General features: G+C 37.3%; 1 non-coding gene across 1 annotated transcript; it reads right to left on the minus strand.

Moving 5' to 3' along the window:
- Positions 1-2,574: 2,574 nt before the first annotated feature.
- LOC122102938 lies at positions 2,575-2,678 on the minus strand. The gene has a single exon (XR_006146642.1). It is a non-coding gene; the product is annotated as a U6 spliceosomal RNA (small nuclear RNA).
- Between the last annotated feature and the right edge of the window lie 17,717 nt (positions 2,679-20,395).

Below are 20,395 nucleotides of genomic sequence, written 5' to 3' on the forward strand. Positions count from 1 at the left end.
GTAGGACATCTTTAAGAATCTTTTGTAGGGCTGGTTTGGTGGAGATGTATTGTTTCAATTTTTCTTGGCTATGGAAGGTTTTTATTTGGTCTTCAGTTATAAAGGAGAATTTAGCTGGGTACAGTATTCTTGGTTGATAGTTGTTTGTCTTTAGGGCATGGCATACATCATTCCAGGCTCTTCGTGCTTTGATTGTCTCTGCTGAGAAATCTGAGGTGATTCTAATTGGTTTCCCTTTATAGGTGATTAATCTTTTCTCTCCTCTGGATTATTCATTATCTGTTCTGTCTCCTGATTACCATGAGTGGGAGTTGAGATACCCGGACTTGCCATTTTTCCTGTGTTTTTCAGGTTTGTTCTGCCCATTTGGGATGAATGAAACACCAGTTTTGTGCTAGAACTCTAACTTAAGGCAAGCATCAACCAAAGTCTGTATTTGCACAGTCAATAGTCTGCAGATACAATCTCGTTCAATGGATACATCTATTCAACGTCAAACAACTATATATTAATGGGCTACAAACCGCAAATGCAAATTTGGCAAGCTAGAAATTATTAGGTTTAGGGAGAGATGTGGGTAAAAAATAGGAATAGAGAGATGTGGGAAGGCACAGGGAGAATTAACTAAGTCCTAATCTCAAAACAGGAAATAGGTGAATAGGATGAAAGTAGAGAGAGAAAAAAAAAAAGAAGAAAGAGAAAGGGGAAAAAAGAGACCAGAAAAAATAGAAAAGTAAAAATTAAAATATTATGTAGATACGAAAACGTAATATTGAGAGAAGAACATGCATATAATGCGGAAGAGGAGGGATATAAAGGAGATGTGAAAAACTTAAAAATAAAAATACCTAAAATATTATATAGGTATAAAGAGGTAGTACTGCTATCAAGGAATTTAAGTCTAAGAGGTTTTGAACTGAGTAATAAATTTGTGGATTAAGTGTGTACACAATGGAGGAGAAGGTCTAATAATCGACTATGGGTATATCTGAGGATGTGTAGAAAAACAATTAAGTCACATAAAAAAGAATGAAAGAGAAGAAAAGGTGAAAAGGATAAGAAAGAAAGAAAAAAAGATCAGAAGTTCAATAGAGCAAAACAAAAAACAAAAAAAAAATTTCAAGAAGAAAAAAGAAAGAAAAACGCACACACAAATATACCCCTAAAATAAGAAGTATAAGAGGGAAAAAAAGTTACTAGGAAACATTTATTTTCAAAAAAGGTAAAAATTAAAAATTAAAAAAAAGTTTTAGAAAATTTTTTTTATAAAATGTACAAAAAAAAGAAAAAATATTTTGATTTTTTTGGGAGTGGTGGGAAAAATCCTGTATCTCCCTTGTGTCTGTAACCAGCCTCTTGGAGTCTCTGATCTGCTTGTGGTGTTTGATTTTCCTGTGGCTTGGTTGGTTTCTTAAGTCAGTTTGAACAGGCCAAAAAATGCTCTGCTTTACCCAGGATTTTGTGATCCTCCTCTCAGGTTACTTTAATCGGAGGGGGATCTGCTTTGATTATCACAAAGAGGGAGATGGCTTTTTCCTCGTTTGGAGATGCTGTGATGAGGCTAGGTTCTGGGTAGAGTTGAGGCTTTTCAGCAAACATTAGCTTTTCCTGAGGGCTAGCTTGTTAGAAACTCACGAGCCCAGGCTGGAGCCACTCTCTGGGTTTATGTTTACTGAATTTCAATTGATTGTCAAGGCTGCTTAAGGGAGGGGCAGCCTCTGGCTCTGATTACCCAGTGAAGAAAGCCATTCCTGGGGCTTGCGCCTGAGCTGGGTGACATTTCCGGGTTGAAGCTGAGTCTGGCAGGTCAATTTAGGTTCTTGTGACCTGCTAAATGACTCTAGTTTTCTTCCAAAGCCTTAGTTGGAGCTAGCAGCTCCACTGAGCTTTTTCAGTATCCAAGATGGAGATGTCCGGTTGTGGGGGGGAGGGGTGGCCTTCTCTCCTCTGCTCCCTGAGAAGGAGTGAGGATGTTAGGCTTCTACTTTCACCGAGTCTTGGTTCCTGGGTCGTCTCTGGTCTGTGAACCGCAGGATGAAGATGTCTGCTCCTTGTCAGTTCTTGCTGGTGTTGAGTAGAATCTGCTCACCAACTGCATGTGGCTCCTTTGTCCTGGACTCTCTGTGTTACAGGATGGCAACTATGGCCACCGCTGCTGCCGAAGCTGCTGGCAAATGCTCAGATCTGTCTCCTTGCCTGGATTTTCCCTCTCTGGCCTAACTCTGTGTACTGTGATGGCACACTTGGTGTGATTCTCTGGCTTAGGACTGTTCACTGGAACTCTAAAACTGCTTTCTATGCGAGAGCTTGTTTAGCCTTCAGCTTCTCCTCCACCATCTTCCCAGAAGCCCCTATGAGCATGGTTTAAATTTTATTTCTTTGGGATAAAATGACAATGTTATCTAATTTCAAGTTTTATAAAGGTTATGCTATGTAAGGGCCTTTCTAAGGTGAAGATTTAATACACTGATGTCAAACTAACCTTTAATTCTATGAATTACATGTATTGTTACACTTGTATTTTTGTAATCAACTTTTTAACAACTGTTTTTCATTTCTTGCATTTGAAGAATGAAAAATATGGAATACTTCACAAATTCTCATACCATCCTTGTGCAAGTACCATTTTAATCTCTGTATTGTTGTAATTTGGGTAGACCTCCTGCTGAAGCATGTAGTATCCTCTAAATTTAAGTAGTTATTGATGCAATCTTTATACAGGCACATATTCATGGTTGCCTATTTGTAACAAGGAACCCTTATTGTTCCTAAAAATGCTATTGATCTTATTTCTCTAAATTTCTGTCTATAGTGGAAAAAAATTATATTGTTTGGTCGATTACTCACATTTGCAATTTTTTGTCAATAACTATTTTGTCATTTTCATTTTAAATTTGATCATATTTTGAAGCTTTTACAGCTAAGTCCAAAGGTGATGGCTTTTCAAGTACTTATTTATCAACTGAGTTATCTTTGTGGAGCTAATGGATTCAAAGTAAGCCTTGGTTAAGATCCACTTCTAAACTTCTGCAGCTTAAAATTTCCTAAATGAGGTCTCTGTGGCACAAATGTCTTCCTGACCCTTACCCTTCTTCCATGTAGGAACAGACCAACCACGATATCTTACACTGACAGCATAGATTGTCTTACTGGAACAAAACTAATCTTAGTTACAAGGGATCATAGAGAGATGAACACTTCAGACCGAACTGTTCAGAATAGAAGGTATTTTATCAAAATATAATTGTTTGGGCTGGGACGTTGGCTCAGTGGTAGAGTGCATCCCTTGCATGCCTGAAGTCCTGGGTTTGATTCCTCAGCACCACATAAGGAAAAAGAAAAAAGCCGGAAGTGGTGCTGTGGCTCAAGTGGTAGAGCACTAGCCTTGAGCTGAAGAGCTGAGGGACAGGGCCCAGGCCCAGAGTTCAGGCCCCATGACTGGACCCAAACAACAATATATATATATATATATATATATATATATATATATATATATATATATATATATAATATTTATTTTACCTATTATTTCAAAAGTAGCTAAAGCCAAGGAGGTGAAAATGTTGTTCATATGCATGTTTACTTAATATCCTGGCCTGTCTACCATACAACCAGGCAGGAACTTACACTACTGACTTTCCATCACCAAATATTTTCATAGCTCCTGGAGAAGTCTATATATTTCTCCTCGATATTAGGCCTTAAATTGGTAATGTTTAAATCAAAGTGTTTCTTCTTGCCTCCAGGCTTTACATTTACAAATGGTAAAGCTTTAGGTCTAACTCTACCAAAAACTGAGGTAGAGATAATGGAATAATACTTTAAAACAGGTTTGCCTTTGATACCCTAACCACAACAGAACAATGCATAACAATTTCTTATATTATATATACTTATATATTTTATATTTATATGTGCTGATCTTAAATTTCACACAGTAAATCTTACTAGAATTAATTTATAATTTGACAAATAAATTGAAATTTATTCCCATAAATAGTGGAACATAAATAATTAGGTTTAGAATAGATATTCGAATATAAAAAGTATCAATGCAATGTCTTTGGTATAAACTTGTGATACCTTCTAAGTGTTCTTGGTCTTCTGAATTCACATAGTAAAAAAAAAAAAAAAAAAAAAATCAGTATTGTTTTCCTCTAATCTAGAAGAGATTTTACACTGCTGCTGTGTTTATTGTATTAACTCGCTGGTCCCAAAGTGTTTTTCTCCATATTATGCCTAAAAGCTATTATTCTTCTACCCACGGGTCCGAGGATACCAGGTCCCAGGTTATCTGCATCATCAGATAACAATGGCAAGTCTTCTAACCTTGGCCCATCCAAAATGCTAACAGAATGTAATTGAAGACCCATCTCAATTTTTCATTTCCTAGAATATTTCAGGGCCCCAATTCCTTGCAGTAATTAGCAGCAAGCAATTGTGAAATTTAAGGCAACTTCAAATGAAAGAGGAGATCACAAAATATGAGTGAAAGTACTGTAGTTCAAACTTTCAATTTAGAGATGACAAGCCCATATTAGTAAACAAAATCACAAATGTCACAAGATTATTTTTAATACCTCTCTGCTAATGATAAATGAAAGATTTCAGTCCAGCATAAGTAGGCCAAAAAATTTCCTGGAATGATAGATCCATAATTGTTCTACCAAAGCTAGGAAAACTTGACTTAGATGTCAAATATAATTTAAAAAAACTAATTGAGAAGACCCTAGTGCTTCAAAACACTGGTACTTCAGTAAAACTTGGTTCTGTAGTATAAAAATGTTGTCATTCTCAAACCAATGATAACCTACATTTAATCTCCTTCAAGTATATTCCTTTTCAAATAAACTTTCTAGAATCATATTCACCAAAATAACACTTGACAAGTAGATGATAGTGACATTAAAAGTTTTTCAAGTGTAGGAATCAAGTTACAATAGAGTTGATTTATTTACCCAGCACTAATGCAAAATAAGTTCAATCATTAATTAAAGTGTAGAAATAGTATCTCCGACCATTTGCGTTGTTCAGTAGGTGCCTTCCAGAAATGTGTTAAATAGATCAGCCTCCCATAATTCAAACCCAAATATTAGCTAATAAAGTAAATTTCATCACATAAGAAGGTACATTTTAAAAAGTCACTAATAGTTGCCTTATCATGTGTTGCCTTACCATATATTTTCCCTATCTGTCTAACATAGTAATAAATATGACTTTAAGTCTTGAATATGGGTACTGATCAGAGATGTGACAAACCTAAAATCTATCTTCTATTTCTATCATATTCCTCTATACTAGTAAATTTTAGTTTTCTTCTTTTTCCAAAACTTATAGGTAGTAGAAAATATCCTATGTAAAATAAAATAATCACACACCATTGCACAAAGCCATTTATAAAAACTGGTAGTTAGCTATAAATTCTAAGAGATTTTTAAACTTTCTTGTTGACTAAAGATTAATCTTCCAAAAAGATGAGAATAAAATCATGTTTAGATGCTTCACGTCTCCAGTCTTGCAAATTGTAATTACAGATGAATGAATTATGGAAGTATATGCTGACATCAGTTTAAGTATATGTAGGATTGAAACTCCATGAAATGTATATAAACCTTTCAAAGTATTAACAGACAGTTTAATAGAATGAATATCAGGAAGTTGAAACCAGAAAAGAATAATAGTAAAGACATAGAATGAATGAAAAATGGAACAAGGGGCAAGTACAGCTAGAATACTCAATGTACACATGTAATAAAGGAAGTGGTAAATCTGAAATAAATCATGGAGAAAGGGTTGGTTGACAATGATAGGAGTGACTCTGATCCAAGAGCATTGGACAATTAGATGGACATATTTAATTGTAACACACTTGCACAACCTTTTGAAATTCAGTTAAAAACACAACTACAAACAAAAACACACAAAAATTACAAACAAACAGCAATCTCTAGAAAGTATGTATATGACCTCACAAAATTTTAAACAGTTAATGGAGGGCAGTCTTGGGAAAAGTAAACAAAGCTGTTCAAAGAGGGCAGTTTAGGGTAGGGGAGAATTTTGAAGAGATTTAAATAGATTGTCTAAGGTTATAAATCACCTACATCTACTGCTAATATTTTCTTCTGTGTTTTTTTTTTTTTTTTGGTCCGGTCATGGGGCCTGAACTCTGGGCCTGGGCATTGTCCCTTAGCTCTTCTGGTCAAGGCTAGCGCTCTACCACTTGAGCCACAGCTCCACTTCCGGCTTTTTTTTTTTTTTTGCTTATGTGATGCTCAGGAATTGAACCCAGGGCCTCAAGCATGCAAGGCAAGCGTTCTACCACTGAGCCACTTTCCCAGCCCCCATTCTGTGAGTATTCTTTGTCTAAACTGGTTACTCCAGTCCTGAGCTGTGACTTCATAGCTTATGAAGATAGAATGGAAGAATCAAGATCAAGAAACCATTACACCACCGGAGAGAAAACAGTCCTCTATGGTTTCTCTCATCTCTCTTCATTACTCTTTTCTCTTACTTTTAATAAAGTCAAGTGATTTTGAATTATATTTCCTTCTTTTTCAGAGAATTACTGTTTGGTTATTAAATGTCAATTCACAAATTTGGATGTCTTTTTTAAAAAGAATTTTGAATTTAAATTCCACTACATCTTTGTTTTACACAGTGAGAGTATATTCCCTGGGTAAGGACAATTCTCAAGGGAACCTACAGGATTTACAGCAAGGTTTGTGAGGTTTGTTTGTTTAGTGTGAAAATGAGCCATATTCACCCACATTGCTCCCTCTCAGCTAAGTCTCCATGGATTTCTTTGCATGAAAGCCTATTTTCCCAGACAATGTTAAATTTTCTTAATATGCTAAGTTGTTAAAAAGTTTGAACAATTAAAATTTACCTGTCATAAATTTTTAAATCTTTTGAAATTCCTTTATCAAAATCGTGAATTCACCAATCTTAATCCCACCTTTACCATCAAAAACAGTTGACATGTTGTTTTCATGATATAGTGTCCATGAAACTACTATTTTCCAGGGGCTTTGTTATGCATATATTTGACCATATAAACTGATGCTGAGCAAAATGAACTCCAAGATATGGAAACAGATATTTATTTGCGGTTGCTTTTTTTGATGTACTATGTGATCTCTATTTTCTTTGAGATGTTCCCCTATGGTTTATCCCCTGCTGTGTTTGATTTTGGTACCCTGTGTATTGTGTATACATTTACCTTAATTAGGGAAGGGAACAGGAACAAAAAAAAATGGCGAGACAAAGGACAAACAGCAAACCAATGCAATAGCATTTCTCACAAGACAATAAGTTGGAAATGTACATTACAACTTGGGAGGGGTATTAGGGTGAAGGAAAAACTGAGAAAAATGAGAGAGGGGATAACAAGTTTGAAAAGTTATGTATTCACTACCTTACAATGACTATAACCACAGTGCACATCACTTTCACATTAAAATTAAATTTAAAAAATAAGCTGATGAAATAAAATTTCACTGTTTTGGTAGAGTAAATATTATTCTTTATGTAGTAACTTAAAAATCAGTATTATTTGGCATCTAATTTGAATTAATTACCTCTTCTTTATCAGAGGGTCATCAACTTGAAGGATATCCAACTAGACAATTTTTTCACAATATACTTGCCAATATTTTGAAAATAGAATAAAATAATACTTTGTTATAATAAAACAGAAAACAATTTAATTCTATGGAAACCCATAACTTTTAAAAGTAAATAAGTTGTTAATAGGAAAGAATGTATGTGTTCTTCAAAATTCCTATGACTAATAACAACTCATTTTCAAATTCTGAACATTCCATACCTGAGAGATTCAAAATATACCTGTTTGCATGTTATGTAATTCTGCAGTAGATGCATTTTCCAATGGGGTGTTACAGACTGAGAAGTGAACAGAAAAAGAGCCACATTCTGATATGGGATAAAACTATGAAGCATGTGATAATTAATTCTTCAAGAGTAAGCAGTTGTTTATCAGATTAAGCTATTATTTCTATGACCATCAATCACAGGATTCATGCCATAAACTCATCCTAGCCCACCAGTTTCCAACTTGTAGGGTGCACCTCAAAATTCCCTTAATTCATATCAAGAATAGCTTATGTCCATTGTGAAAATACACTGCACCTCTGCTAATGTGATGCCCTCCATGTTCTGGAAAGAACACCACTATAAACAGGGTTGCATCATTTTTCCTCCACTGGTATTCTTGAAAATATTATTTATATTTATACTTTTTTAACTATCATAGATAATCAGGAGGTGAAGATTGGAAGATTACAGTTCAAAGATTGTGAAGACTAAGGGTCTATGTTGAAGGGGCAGAATGATGCAGGCTCTGGCCTCAGGATTATCTGAGGACTGTGTTTGAGTATTAGGGAAGCTCTTGGCATTCCAGGCTAGAGAGGGAAAATGTTCTCTCTCCCTATCTGAAAACAAATGTCACAGACTCCTGGGAGCTGAGGAAGTATCTCTTCTGCTTGCTGAAGCATAGTTGAACACTAAAACAACAAATCAAAAAATTTAAAAGGAGGAAAAGTTTGGATGAAGGTATGAATATTTTGTGGTTTTCCATGCAAAATCCTAAAATAATTTTACATCAAGCTCTTTTTGTTCTTAATATTTTAAACTTACCACAAGGAGATATTTTAACTAGCGCTGAGTGCCATTTTGAACAAATATCAGAAAAACTTTATTTAAATGCTCCCCTATGGATTAAGATTGCATTGGATGCAGAATAGCAACTAGGAACATTATTACATAAGGGACAAGGATAGGGTTTTCTGTCTACACAGGATGGAAACAATACTAGCTTCCTGCCTGATGGATACAGACGCGGCCCAGTGAGGACAGCCCCGTGTCCTGCAAGGAATCTGCCACAGTTGAGGAAAAAGAAATCCCCACTGCCCACCTGGGGGCAGGTTAAAAAGTTGACTGGAGAAGGACAAAAGATGTTACAATGCAATGGTAAACCTGTCACGACTGAGAACTTGTTCTTGGCCATGTGTGCCCTGCTTACTGTAAACTCTGTCCATGCTAATGCTAATTTAACTTATTGGGCCTTTGTTCCTAACCCTCCTTTATTGGAACCTGTTGTTTGGGGAGACATGGATATAGCCGTCTAGAATGTTCCTGCTGTTTTGTCTCCTCCTTGGAATAATTTGACATTTTACAATAAGGATGATGGTAGCTTTTTAAATTTTACTTACTATACTCATCCCTTGCCTGTTTGTCTGGGGCCTCCTCCATGTTTAGTTATGAATTGGCAACATTGGGTTTTACCTGGGAAACGCACTTCCAATTCTAGAACACAGCTGCAGCGATTAACTACTTGGTCCATTAATAGTAGTTGGGAAAGTGTCACCTTTGATGGCAAGTTATCCTTACCTATGTGTCCCGATTTTACTTATATTGATTTAAAATATCAGCCTTTTGTGTGCCAAGAGTGTAGAGGAAAATTTGGAAAAGTGTTCAATAGTTTTATTAATTGGGGACCTTTTGGACAGTTTATTAATACATGTTCAGAATGGAATATTACCAGATGTGATTTATCAAATGTTACTAGGATGCTGGAAACCATTAATGAATCACTTACTGGAGATCAACTGATGGCCTGGGGAGATGGAGGCATTGCAGATGCTCGATGGGCTTTCATGACTGCACCCACTGCTGTTCAGACTCATCTTTGGAAGGTCAGAGCGGTGCTGAAACCCGTGATGCTATCAAATGGATCATTTTCAGGGAAGTCGAACTCTACGTCCACTTATAATTTTACTTTGTACAAATCTTATGATGTAACTGCTTGTGTACCTCTGCCTTATGTATTTTTAGTGGGAAATTTTACATTTTCTCCTACTATTTCTTGTTTTAATTGTCTCCATATTCTTGCGTTAATTCCTCTCTTAATTTTAATGACAGTGATAGTACTATGATATTACAACAAAGAACTCATATTTGGCTACCTGTTAAATTAGGAAGAAAATGTTCCCAAAATCCTTTGGATAGTGTTATTGAATTTTTTTTACCAAACTACTAAAACGTACAAAGCGTATGATTGGAGCCATTGTATCTGTGATATTTTTTTTTATTTAATTTAATTTTATTTGTGAGCATACTGTACAGAGGAGTTACAGTTACATGGGCAGGATAATGGGTACATTTCTTACCAGGCATTGCAGCCTCCTCCTTTGTTTAACCCTTCACATCCCTTCCCAGCCTCCCCCCTCCCCCCCTAATCCCAATCCTTCTCCTTCTCCCCCTTCCCCCCCCTTCCCCCCCCTCCCGCACCAACGTTGTAAAGCTCGTTTTGGACATGGCAACTTGTACTTCTTATTGTTGCAACAGGTCCACCTGTATCCTTATACAACTGGTTTTTCCCCATCTCCTCCACAAGTTATACTGACATCAAATATAGTGAAAGCAGGGGTTATACTGTGGGGGAGGGACATACAAAGCAACAAAGAGATAATCTTATAAATGTGTTAGAAACACATGCATGAAAGAAAAAAAAACATTAAAATACACATCTAAGGGTTCATTTTCCTGACATCACGTTATCTGACCTTTTCCGCTTGACTCATACATATACTAGATATTACAAATAAGGGAAACCATGGGACCTACGTTTCTTTGGGCCTGGCTTACTTCACTTAATATAATTTTTTTCCAAGTTTTTCCATTTCCTAACAAATGGGGCAATGTCATTCTTTCTGATGGAGGCATAGAATTCCATTGTGAATATATACCACATTTTCTTGATCCATTCATCTACTGAGGGGCATCTGGGTTGATGCCATATCTTAGCTATGGTAAATAATGCTGCAATAAACATAGTTGTGCTGGTAGCTTTAGTGTGGTCTTGTTTGTAAACATTAGGGTAAATGCCCAAAAGTGGGATTGCTGGGTCATAGGGGAGCTCTATGTGAAGTCTTTTGAGGAACCTCCATACTGCTTTCCAAAGTGGTTGAACAAGTTTACATTCCCACCAACAATGAATTAAGGTTCCTTTCTGTCCACATCCCCTCCAGCATCTGTTGTTGTTAGAGTTCTTGATTTTTGCCGTTCTAACTGGAGTGAGGTGATATCTCAATGTTGTTTTGATTTGCATTTTTTTTATGGCTAGGGATGTTGAACATTTCTTCATGTGTCTATTGGCCATCCTTCTTTCTTCTTCAGAGAAGTTTCTCTTTAAGTCTTTAGCCCACTTATTTATTGGGCAGTTGTTTCTTTGAGGATTTGTTGTTGGGGGGTTTAATTTTTTGAGTTCCAAGTATATTTTAGATATGAGACCCTTGTCCGTTGTATGGCTAGTAAAGATCTTCTCCCAATCCGTGGGCTTTCTATTGATCTTGCTAGCTATGTCATTTGCCCTGCAGAAGCTCTGCAACTTGTATCTGTGATCTTAAACTTAATTTCTATTACCACTGTTGCTGTGGTGTCTGGAATTGCCCTATACACTGCCTTACAAACTAAGCACTTTGTGGAAGAATGGCACCGGAATTCATATGAATTGTGGGTCTCACAGGTAGAAATTTATGCTCTATTATAAACACAGATTAATATTCTTAAACAGACAGTGGGATGGTTAGGAAAAAAGTTATTGGTTGTGGAAAAATAGTTATTGTTAAAATGTGATTGGAATTTTATTACCTTTTGCATTACTAATGTAAAATGTAATAAATCTATACATGATTAGAATTTAATACAGCAGTATTTATCTGGAAATTCTACAGCTCCTCAATTGATTGCTCAGTTACAATTTAATGTACATGATATTTTTGGTAAACAATTTACAAATGATGGTGCGTCTAATGTTGATGATGCATTTATTAAACAATTGGAAGGGTTGGATCCGAAAGAAATACAGTGAGTTTGATGATGAAATGCCTATTTTTTCTTATCCTGTAATTCGACCACCCTTTATGAATGGTATAGCTCAACCAGCCAGATATGAAGGTGTTGTTGTTGATGATATTGGTAAACTTAACAAGGCAGTTGTATGGTCCTCAGTCTCATTATGTTAAGGAATTGCTTAATGGGCTTGCCCGATATTACAATAATTTTGCTCCCATGGATTGGAAGATGCTTTGTAGTGCCTTGCTTAAGACACCTAAATACCTACAATGGCAAATGTGGTTTACTGAGTTATGTACAAAAAGGGCTAGACAAAATGCACAGAGCAGTAATCCACACCTGCAGATCATAACGTTTCCCATGTTAAGTGGAACAGAACAATAAGCGGATGCTCATATAAAAGTAAACTCTCCTGAAGAGATCCATGAGCAGTTAAGAGACATAGGAATTGTGGCATGGGAAAGGATTCCACCAGTAGGAGAGCATTATGGCTCTTGGACTAAAGTAATTCAAAAACCTAGTAAACCCTATGTTGAAATTTTATCACGATTGAAAGTGACCTTGGAACGTACTGTTGTGGGAGAGGCTCCACGGCAACAACTGCTGCACATGTTGGCTCATGAGAATGCTAATGAGGACTGTAGACGAGCCCTATTGCCTATTAAAGAATCTGGGGATGTGAATACATATTTAAGGGCCTGCAAAGACTTTACATCTGAATCCAGGCGTATGCAGGTGTTTGCTGAAACTATGGCCACTACATGATTGTTATTATTTTGTTTGCACTTGTACTGTTATATTTCATGTTTATGAAACCAGTGCAAGTGTCTATGATAACCCTGTGGAAAGCTTTACTTTTAAAACAAAAGAAAAAAGAAGGAAATTGTGAAGACTCAGGGTCTATGTTAAAGGGGCAAAATGATGCAGGCTCTGGCCTCAGGATTATCTGAGGACTGTGTTTGAGTATTAGGAAAGCTCTTGGCATGCCGGGCTGGAGAGGGAAAATGTTCTTTCTCCCTGTCTCAAAACACATGTCATAGACTCCTGGGAGCTGAGGAAGTAGCTCTTCTGCTTGCTTAAACATAGATGAGCAGCTGGTCAAGCATTTTACTGATATTGAAGAAGTGGTTTGAGCTTGCTCTAAAATAGTTTAGATAATAATATACCAAGACATTGCCTCATAGTTCAAGTAAAAATGTATCTGTTGAAATTTTTGTGTGAATGTCTTCTGACCAAATCTTGGCAAAGATCATGCTTGCTTGTCTTTAAATACCACTTAAATAAAGCACAGCATGCAGTGGCAATTGCTGTTTGCACTCTGCATCCCCTATATCCTGGTGATTTCATTACCATTATCCAGGGACCTCAATGCAGTAGATGTTGACAAAAGCCCACCCAGGCAGGAAGGATCCCTAGATTATTATCTCCAATAAACTTTTCAGCAAAAGGCAGACACAAGTGAGCTCAGGTTGAAGTGGTAGGGCACGAGCATTGAGCATAAACAGGCTCAGAGACAGTGTCCAGTCCCAGAGTTCAAGCCATAGGACAAACCAATAAAACAAAAACAAAAATAAAAACAAATCCCAAACCTAGCATTTTTCTCACTGTATACAGAGGCACGCAATTAAGGAATTTGCTTCCTGTGTTACATACAGGTAGAAGAAAGATGTCACACAATTATTCTCTTCATACCATGTTATACCAAAGCTTCAAAAAATTGCCCTTTTTCTAAATTTATAAATTAATATCATCCATTTGTTGGCAACTCTGTCTACATTATTCACATTATCATTTTATACATGAAGTGTTGGAAGTATCTATTAACTGAGTTCTAATTATAACTCTCATGAAAGAATATTCTAGGCAAGTAGAATGCAAGAAACATTTGTAAATTTGTCAATTTAACACTCTACTTAAAAAGAATTTTGTAAGTATCCTATAGAATATGAAATTACAATCAAAACCAAAATATTCATTTTAAATCTAAACTCTAATTTAGCAAGATCTACATAGTCCTTCATTCGATTAACTTTGCTATTTCTCCAGGCTTAAGTTTTTGTAATCCTTCATCCTTTCCTTGGAATCTAACAGAGTGATGATTACTTACTTTTTCAAATTTTGGATGGGAATCACGAACCATTTTGCATCTAAGAATGTTCTGTAATGAAGAGAGCATTTAAAACACAACTGAGAATTATATATGAGTTGCATTTCAATAGGAAACTTGACTTCTCAAAACATAATGACAAAATTAGCCCAAATGTCCAACTTTGTATTCCTTTCTTGTTTGGTTTATTTTATTAAGACAAAATTATACTACCTGGTCCAGCGAAGGTATCACTGTGTAATTCCACTATCTAATCTCCTATCTTAGTCTGAGTGCTAGAATTCTAGGCTTATATTACATTGCCCTGCCATAGTTTCTTGTTTATTTAATCTAGATACAGACTAGCAATTCTAAACTTCTCAGTAATATTATCCACTGCAGTGCTCAGAGTGTTCATTTACTCTTTTCAAAGATGTTTTAACATTTGACACAGGATATGAACATTATCAGATGTACCTGCAGGAGACTCTGATTCATTCCTCCATGGATCCAATCCCTTTAATAATGATTACTTGACTCTCTTATTATCTTTGGACCCTATCTATGTAATAGTCAAACTTTTTTGAAGAAAGTTCACTTGAGGAATTTCTAAAATTAACAATTATCACTTGATTCTAGTCTTACTCTGAACATATTTTCTATTGTTTTCTAACTTTTCCACATATTCTGAGAGTTGCTTCATATGTGTATTTTTGCACATATAAGTGCCTCTGTATATATTTGTATGATTGCATGTATGTATGCAAAAGCCTCAAAATCTTATTCAGCAATTTTGCGAATGACTGGTATTCCAATACTTGAGCCATTTTTCCAATCCAGCTTTTGGCTGGTTAATTATATATTGTTTCTCAAAGACTGTTCTGCCCAGGCTGGATGCAAATTGAACTTCCCAGACTCCTTTACATTCTTAGGTTTTATTTCTCCAGTAGTATCAACTTTTAAATTACAAACATTTTGTGAGTGTAAAGGCTAAGCTGTAGCCTAGATTTTTAACTCAAGAATTCATATAAAGATAGATGAACATGCACATTACATATGTTGAGTGTACACTGTTAGAAATGTGATCCTAAAGCAACTCCATTTGTAATAGCCCCACAAAAAATAAAATACTTAGGAATTAACTTAACCAAAGAAGTGAAGGGCCTCTACGATGAAAACTTTAACATCTTGAAAAAGGAAATCAAAACAGAACTTAGAAAATGGCAAAACTTCCCATGCTCCTGGATTGGAAAGATTAACATCTTGAAAATGGCAATACTTCCCAAGGCTATCTACAAATTCAACACGATACCTATCAAAATTCCAACCTCATTCTTCAAGGAAATAGAAGAGGCAATCCAAAAATTCATATGGAACAATAAAAGAGCCCAAATAGCAAAAAGGCTCCTCAACGGAAAGAACACTGCTGGAGGAATATCAGTACCAAATTTCAAACTCTACTATAAAACCATAGTAATCAAAACCGCTTGGTACTGGCATAAGAACAGACCTCAGGACCAATGGGATAGAATTGAAAACCCAGAAATGAAATTACAGACCTATAGCCATCTAATCATCGATAAGGGAACTAAAAAAATAGAATGGAAGAAAGACAGCCTCTCCATTAAATGGTGCTGGCAAAATTGGTTAACTACTTGTAGAAAAATAAAGCTAGATCCTTATAGATCAACCTGCACCAGCGGCAACTCCAAATGGATCAAAGACCTCGGAGTCAAAGCTGACACTGAAAACATTACAGGATGGAATAGGAGAAGCCCTAGGTCTCCTTGGCGCAGGGCGAAATTTTCTTAATAGAGACCCGGAAACAAAACAAATCAAAGAAAGGTTGGACAAATGGGATTGCATGAAGTTTCAGAGCTTCTGCATGGCAAAGGACATAGCTAGTAAGATCAATAGATAGCCCACGGATTGGGAGAAGATCTTCACTAGCCATACAATGGACAAGGATCTCGTATCTATAATATACTTGGAACTCAAAAAAATTAAATCCCTCAAAAACAAATCCTCAAAGAAACAACTGCCCACTAAATAAGTGGGCGAAAGACTTCAAGAGAAACTTCTCTGAAGAAGAAAGAAGGATGGCCAATAGACACATGAAGAAATGCTCAACCTCTCTAGCCATAAAAGAAGTGCAAATCAAAACAACATTGAGATACCACCTCACTCCAGTTAGAATGGATGAATGGATCAAGAAAATGTGGTATATATGCACAATGGAATTCTATGCCTCCATCAAAATGAATGACATTTCCCCATTTGTTAGGAAATGGAAAGGCTTGGAAAAAAATATATTACGTGAAGTAAGCTAAGCCCAAAGAAACATAGGTCCCATGGTTTCCCTTATTTGCAATATCTAGTATATGTATGAGTCAAGCAGAAAATGTCAGATAATGTGATGTTAGGAAAATGAACCCTTAAATATGTATTTTAACGTTTTTTTCTTTCATGCGTTTGTTTCTAACGCATTTATAAGATTAATTCTTTGTTGCTTTGTATGTCCCTCCCCCCAATATAACCCCTGTTTTCACTCTATTTCATGCTGGTATAATTTGTGGAGGAGATGGGGAAAAACTGGTCGTTTAAGGATAAAGGTGGACCTGTTGCAAAAATGAGAAGTACAAGTTTTCATGTCGAAAACGAACTTTACAACGTTGGTGCGGGGGGGGGGCGAGGATTGGGTTGGGGGGATGAGGGGGGGCAGGCTGGGAAGGGATGTGAAGGGTAAGCAAAGGAGGATGCTGCAATGCTTGATAAGACATGTATGCATTATCTTGCCCATGTAATTGTAACCCCTCTGTACAGTATGTTCACAAAAAATAAAAATTAAAATAAAAAAAAAGAAACGTGATCCTAAGCTGGGTGGTGGTGAGATCTTCGGATAGGGTTCAAATCCAGCCCGGGTAGGAAAGTCCCTGAGACTCTTTTTCCAATTAACTACAAGAAAACTGAAAGTGACACTGTGGCTCAAGTATAGAGCATTAGCCTTGAGCTGAATAGCAGAGGGACAGCTCCCAGGCCCAGTGTTCAAGTGCCAAGACCACCACCAACAAAAAATATATAAGTAAAGGAAAGAAAATAAATGTGATCTTATCCACCAGTTCATGGCTAGTATAATCCCTGCTCTCTCAGGATGGACTTTTTTCCAGTTAAGTCCATGCTCTTTTATCTGATTTGCATTGGAAACAGTATTATGCTTCCATTCTACTGTCTACAAAGTTGCAAGCATGATTTAGAAAGGGAGTGGCCTCATAGTTCATGTTCCACGTAGGAATAAAGCTAAATGACATCAACAGTATAGCTGTCTCTTTTCAAAGAAGAAGTATTAGATGTTTATTGTAAAGCTAATATTTGACATTTTTTTCTTTTTTTTTATTGTGAGAATACCATACAGAGGAGTTACAACTACACGGGCATTATAACGAGCACATTTCTTATCAAGCATTGTTGCCTCTTCTTTGTTTCTCCTTCCCATCCCTTCCCATACTCCCCCTCTCTCCCTACCCCATCCTCCCCACACCAAAGTTGTAAAGTTCGTTTTTTGACATAACGACTTGTACATCTCATTGTTGCAATGGGTCCACCTGGATCCCTAAACAATTTGTTTTTAGATATGTCCAGTAAAGAATCCATAACATAACTCAGCAAAAGTAGGTGCACTGAATAATTTTGGAATTGATTTTTTGCTTGGGAAGATTATTGAGCTTGTCGTTCCTTTGGGGGAAACTTAAAGTCATATTTCACTTTTTTGTTGGTTGTGCACCTTGAATTCTGATCCTGGGCACTGTCCCTCAGCTCTTCAGTTCAAGTTGAGCGCACTTCCACTTTAGCTACAGCAACACTTCTGGGTTTCTGGTGGTTAATTGAAGATTAGGGTCTCATGGACTTTCCTGACAAGGCTGGCTTTGAACCACAATCCTCTAGTCTCAACTTCCTGAGTAGCTAGGATTACAGGTGTAAATCACCAACACCCAGCTCATATTTGCATATATGTACACTGAATGACACTGTGTAGACAAAGAATGGAATTTTTAACCAAATGATAACATAGCAGCATTTCAGAAAAATTGAAGTAGCAGTAAATATGTCCTCCTTTTCCATTTTGTTACATTAATGACTTATGAGCTATGGGACCCTTACATTAGCATCCTGTGACATCTGTATAGGTGTATTTAGTATCAGGAAATATTCATAGAGAAATATAGAAAGAATGAGATTTTTAGAAAACAAATGAGATAAGGTATGAAAGAACAGCATAGAAGGAGATACATTTATCACCCAGAGATTAAGAACTAGACTAAGAGATTTAGAATGCTAAAGGCAATGAGGAAAAGCCTACTTGACAACTAGTTCTTCAATAAACAAAAACGATTCTCTAGACCAGTTTCTGGTAAACTTAGTTACTATCATTTTTTCCTTCCATCTGGAGTTATTCCTTATTTTCTGTCACAACTATTAATTAGCCTCTGCCTTTTTGGTGCCAAAACTGACCAAAAAGATTTCAAAATCACACAGACTATTTTCACTTTGTGATTAGCAGTGATGACACAAAATCCTGTAATCGTTGAATTTCCAGAATAAATCTTCACCTAACATCTAAGCACATTCCTGGCATTAATTGCTGTGACTTAATCAACAAAACTTTTCAACACAATATCCTAACATAAGTAAAGTACATGAATTAAGGGCCATTGTCAGGTGTCAGTACAGAAGGAGCAATTATATATTTCAAGTATGGGTTCTTTATTTTCCATTTACTATTGTTTTGCCAGTCCAGGGGCTTAAACTCAGGGGTAGGGGATTATTCCTGAGCTTTTTCTTTTTTTTTTTTGCTCGAGGCTGGCACTCTACCACTTGAGGCACAGCATTTTTTTCCAGTGTTTTTCTTTTTTATGTGTTACTGAGGAATTGAACCCAGGGTTTCATGCATGCTAGGCAATCACCATACCATGAAGCCACATTCCCAGAGCCCTAAATGACTTTCTAAGAAGGTATTACATTTTCATTCAGTAACTATGTATCATAAGTTTGTCCAGGTGCTAGAAAATGATGTAGAAAGCAATACAATACAATAAGTCCAGTAAGGCTGGATGGACAATGAATTACACAGTCTAGCCAGGGCACAGTGGGTCTTATCTCTGGGAGCTGTTTCAACAGGCTAAGCGAGACAGCTCCTGATCCATAGCCCACCTCCAGAATGAGAGGGTCACCTTGGATTCCAGCCACATGGGGATGCTGGCCCCCTCCTCCAGCACCCATTCAACCAGCTTTTGTGGAAGAGAGAGAGAAAAGTCAGAATTACAATTAAGTCGGGTGCCGGTGGCTCAGAACTCTAATCCTAACTACACAGGAGGCTGAGATATGAGGATCATGGTTCATAGTCATCCCCAGCAGGAACGACTCTGAGACTCTTATTTCCAAAGAACTACCAGAAAACCAGAAGTGGTGCTGTGGGCTCAAGTGGTAGAGCACTAGTCTTTTGCTGAAGAGCTCAGGAACAGTGCCCATGCCTAGGGTTCAAGCCCCACAACTGACAAGAAGTGGACTTCCTACCACAAGAAGTGGATTGAATAGCACCCATTGTCCTTGGGAGCATGGTAGTGAAGTCAGGTCGAGCTTCCTGTGAAGGTGAAGTCATAAGGAGATCACCTGAATTCTGTGTGCCTCGGTTTCCCCAGATGCAAAACTCAACACAGTGAAGGATCCCCTTCCTCATGGGGATAGGGTAATGATGAAAGAGAGCAATGTTTTGTTTCAAAATCCCCACCTGTTGCATGATTAATAACTGACCCCACCTGAGCCCGTTGCGGGTATCTTCCTGTTATTTGCTCACAGAACTGCAGAGAACCTTCTCTAAAGGCCACTCCCTCCATGCCAAGCCATGCTCCAGAGATTTCCTCTGTATAAATCCCTTGTTTCCTCAAAACTGTCCTGTGAGGAGAATGAGGTCTGATGGTTGTGGCCCTACCCAGAGCTTCACCTGTGGTCAAGAATCGGCTGCTGTGGACTAAAAGTTTGGGATAATCCATCTAAATCGATGACTGAGCATGGCACCACATGTCAACCATCCCAACTACAGAGGACCAGGTCTGGTGGAACATACCTGTCCCAGATAGGAGGACCTCAATCCAGTCCAACCAGAGCATATATTGAGTCTCTGTTTCAGAAATGCCCAAGACAGAAAGGTGACTCCTCAGAGCCAGGGTGAGGAAACAAGCAGGGGGTCATGGTGCCCCCGAGAGGGGTGTCTGACCCCAGGTAGTGGTGATTTGGGGGCAGCCAAACACCTGTGCTGCTGGGAAAAGCTGCTGGAGGCTGTTCCAGGTGGAGCAAGAATCAACGGCAGCGGCATTGAAAACAGATGGGCCAAGAGCAGAGAACAAGGGCCAGGGACCAGGTCAGGCCTTTAGGCAGGCT

Source organism: Dipodomys spectabilis, unplaced genomic scaffold (assembly GCF_019054845.1).
Source record: "Dipodomys spectabilis isolate Male_0828 unplaced genomic scaffold, ASM1905484v1 ptg001044l, whole genome shotgun sequence".
Lineage (NCBI taxonomy): Eukaryota > Metazoa > Chordata > Mammalia > Rodentia > Heteromyidae > Dipodomys > Dipodomys spectabilis.